This window comes from Coregonus clupeaformis, chromosome 17, assembly GCF_020615455.1.
Source record: "Coregonus clupeaformis isolate EN_2021a chromosome 17, ASM2061545v1, whole genome shotgun sequence".
NCBI classification, from domain to species: domain Eukaryota; kingdom Metazoa; phylum Chordata; class Actinopteri; order Salmoniformes; family Salmonidae; genus Coregonus; species Coregonus clupeaformis.
Window position 1 is genome coordinate 14,118,667 of NC_059208.1, and position 4,563 is coordinate 14,123,229.

The window sequence follows — 4,563 nt, forward strand, 5'->3', positions numbered from 1 at the left end:
CCACGATTAGCAAGCAGTTTCCTCAGAGAGAGAAAAGTCTCTATAGTGTTGGTTCTATTATAGCAGCATATCATCCACTTCCAGAGAGATCATGGTCTATGATATAAAGCCTGCCCGCTGGGACACATCCACTGTCCCATGGGTGGGTGACTTGGACGGTCTAATGCATGAAGATACTGCACTCTACTTCAACCCTTATCCTAACATCAGTACCATGATGTCTCCATATTAAATGCTATAACTCTTATCCTAACATCAGTACCATGATGTCTCCTTATTAAATGATACAACCCTTATCCTAACACCAGTACCATGATATATCCTTATTAAATGATACAACCCTTATCCTAACATCAGTACCATGATGTCTCCTTATTAAATGATACAACCCTTATCCTAACACCAGTACCATGATGTCTCCTTATTAAATTATACAACCCTTATCCTAACACCAGTACCATGATATCTCCTTATTAAATGATACAACCCTTATCCTAACATCAGTACCATGATATCTCCATATTAAATGATACAACCCTTATCCTAACACCAGTACCATGATATCTCCTTATTAAATGATACAACCCTTATCCTAACATCAGTACCATGATATCTCCATATTAAATGATACAACCCTTATCCTAACATCAGTACCATGATATCTCATTATTAAATGATACAACCCTTATCTTAACATCAGTACCATGATAGCTCCATATTAAATGATACAACCCTTATCCTAACATCAGTACCATGATATCTCCATATTAAATGATACAACCCTTATCCTAACATCAGTACCATGGCTTGGTGCGAGGAGCAGGAACGGGCCGGGCTGGCGACGCGCACCACTGGCTTGGCGCGAGGAGCAGGAACAGGCCGGGCTGGCGACGCGCACCACTGGCTTGGTGCGAGGAGCAGGAACAGGCCGGGCTGGCGACGCGCACCACTGGCTTGGTGCGAGGAGCAGGAACAGGCCGGGCCGGGCTGGGAACACGCACCACCGGGGTCCAGTCCAGCTCCGGTCAGCGGCTCCACTCCGGAGCCAGAGCAGTCCGCTCCACCGGGGTCTAGTCCAGATCCGGTCAGCGGCTCCACTCCGGAGCCAGAGCAGTCCGCTCCACCGGTGCCTGATCCAGCTTCGGTCAGCGGCTCCACTCCGGAGCCAGAGTAGTCCGCTCCACTGGGGTCCAGTCCAGCTCCGGTCAGCGGCTCCACTCCGGAGCCAGAGCAGTCTGCTCCACCGGGGTCCAGTCCAGCTCCGGTCAGCGGCTCCACTCCGGAGCCAGAGAAGTCCGCTCCACCGGGATCCAGTCCAGATCCGGTCAGCGGCTCCACTGCGGAGCCAGAGCAGTCCGCTCCACCGGTGCCTGATCCAGCTCCGGTCAGCGGCTCCACTCCGGAGCCAGAGCAGTCCGCTCCACTGGGGTCCAGTCCAGCTCCGGTCAGCGGCTCCACTCCGGAGCCAGAGCAGTCCGCTCCACTGGGGTCCAGTCCAGATCCGGTCAGCGGCTCCACTCCGGAGCCAGAGCAGTCCGCTCCACCGGTGCCTGATCCAGCTCCGGTCAGCGGCTCCACTCCGGAGCCAGAGCTGTCCGCTCCACCGGGGTCTAGTCCAGCTCCGGTCAGCGGCTCCACTCCGGAGCCAGAGCAGTCCGCTTCACCGGTGCCCGGTCCAGCTCCGGTCAGCGGCTCCAGTCCAGACCCAGACGTCAGCCCCTCTCCAGGTTCGGGGTCTCCGAGGCGGAATGCCCACCCGGCCCCTACCCTGTTAAGTAAAGGTTGTGCGGTCGGAGTCCACACCTTTGGGGAGGGGGGGTACTGTCACGCCCTGACTCTGGGGACTCTTATTTGTTGAGTCAGGGTGTGATTTTCTATGTGGTGTAGATCTATGTTTATAGTCTAGTATGTCTAGATCTATGTTGGCCGGTGTGGTTCCCAATCAGAGGCAGCTGTCGCTCGTTGTCTCTGATTGGGGACCATACTTAGGCAGCCTATTGGCGCTAGTGGGTTGTGGGATCTTGTTCCGTGTAAGGTATGTTGTTTGTGTCTACCTTGGACAAAACTTTATTGTTGCATATGTATGCATATCACGCTGCGCCTTGGTCCGACCTGTCTTTCAACGAACGTGACAAATATATCCTTATTAAATGGTATTTCTGGCAAGAGGTTTGTGATAATAGATTGTAAATGCATGCTGAACTAAGGCTCTTCCTTAATATCTCCTTATTAAATCATATTTCTGGCCAGAGGGTTGAGATAATAGATTGTAAAAGCTGAACCGAGGCTCTCCCTTAAGAGTAGTCTTCTCCTGATTGGTGGTTCAGCACTTAGCAGCAGAGAACAGATGCTTTGATCTGCTCAAGTGTTTTATAAAACACTTGTTCTAGTGTGTCCCAAATGGCACCCTATTCCCTACATTGCGTTGCTTTTGACCAGTGCACAGGTTAGGGACAAATGTAGGGCTTCATAATGTAAGGAGCAGTTCAGACGCAGTGTAGACGTAAAATCTCAGCTGTATGTTTGACTGGAACAGGAAATAAAGATATGTGTGAGAAGGCCGTACTATTCATTAGACAAGGAGATGGAGAAATCCTCTTGCCCCGCACGCTGGTAGCAGGACATCAACACTAGATGGCGATGGAGTATTTCACTGGATGAAAGTGAACCAGGATCAACACGTTAAATAACATTTACTTTACATTTTACATTTTAGTCATTTAGCAGACGCTCTTATCCAGAGCGAATTACAGTTAGTGAGTGCATAAATGTTTCATACATTCTCTTCTATCGTAGAGAAACAGTGCCTCCTGTGCAAGACTTTCAGTAAAGTACTTGTTGGCTCATAAAGAATCACAATTACAATAACCAGTGATAGTCTGATCTATGATATAAAACTTAGGATCAATGCCAACTGAATGTAGGATGGTGAAATCCATAAAGAAGCCTTAGGTGAACCACATGCATTTGCTTTGGGCATATATACTGAACAAAAATATAAACGCAACATGTAAAGTGTTGGTCCCATGTTTCATGAACTGAAATAAAAGATCCCAGAATTGTTCCATATGCACAGAAAATGTATTTCTCTCACATTTTGGTGCACAAATTTGTTTACATCCCTGTTAGTGAACATTTCTTCATTGCCAAGATAATCCATCCACCTGACAGGTGTGGCATATCAAGAAGATTAAACAGCATGATCATTACACAGGTGCACCTTGTGCTGGGGACAATAAAAGGCCACTCTAAAATGGGCAGTTTTGTCACAAAACACAATACCACAGATGTCTCAAGTTTTGAGGGAGCGTGCAATTGGCATGCTGGCTGCAGGAATGTCCACCAGAGCTGTTGCCAGAGAATGTAATGTTCATTTCTCTACCATAAGCCGCCTCCAACATCATTTTAGAGAATTTAGCAGTACATCCAACCGGCCTCACAACCGCAGACCACGTGTAACCACGCCAGCCCAGGATCTCCACATCTGGCTTCTTCACCTGCGGGATCGTCTGAGACCAGCCACCCGGACAGATGATGAAACTGAGGAGTATTTCTGTCTGTAATAAGCCCTTTGTGGGGAAAAACAAATTCTCAATGGCTGGGCCTGGCTCCCAAGTGGGTGGGCCTGGCTCCCCAGTGGATGGGCCTATGCCCTCCCAGGCCCACCCATGGCTGCGCTCCTGCCCAGTCATGTGAAATCCATAGATTAGGGCCTAATGAATTTATTTCAATTCACTGATTTCCTTATATGAACTGTAACTCAGTAAAATCGTTGAAATTGTTGCATGTTGCGTTTATATTTTTGTTCAGCCCACATTACATTTACTTTTCACTGGAGGAGTCAACATTTCTCAACACTACTTCTCCTTGATTTGTGATCACCGGCCGGACTGGATAGAACCTGCCACAGTCTTAACTTGAATGGAGCGTGAGGCCTATCAATCATGGATGAGGTTTCACCTGAGTGGTGATGAATAACAACTGAGTGAATTTATCCAACGACCAGTTCTAACAGTCATATGAGGCGTTATAACAGCTATAACAAACAGCTATGGCATCCATAAACATGCTCATTGCTAATCCATGTTGTTGTGACCCAGGTCTTACATTCAGCTGTCCCACTGTTTCAGCCCATGCCATTCCCATCTCTCTGTGCGTCCAAAATGGCACCCTATTCACTATGGGCCCTGGTCAAAAGTAGTGCACTATATAGGGAATAGGGTGCCATTTGAGACGCAGACCATGTCTATGTGTGTTTAGATGGCTGTCAAGGTAACACTACCCAGGTCCCTGTCTCGAGGCCAGTCAGCACCTCGCCACAGACTCCTCTCCTATAACTGTCCCTGCACCTGGACACAGACTCCTCTCCTATAACTGTCCCTGATCATCTCTGTTTATCCCTGCTGTAAACATACAGGAGCATGGGTCGTGCAGGGCAGACAGGGAGAGGGGGAGGAGAGAGAGAGAGAGAGAGAGAGAGAGAGAGAGAGAGAGAGAGAGAGAGAGAGAGAGAAAGAGTGGGGGAGAGAAGGGCAGTCACATGCGAGGCTGCTGGGGTGTTGC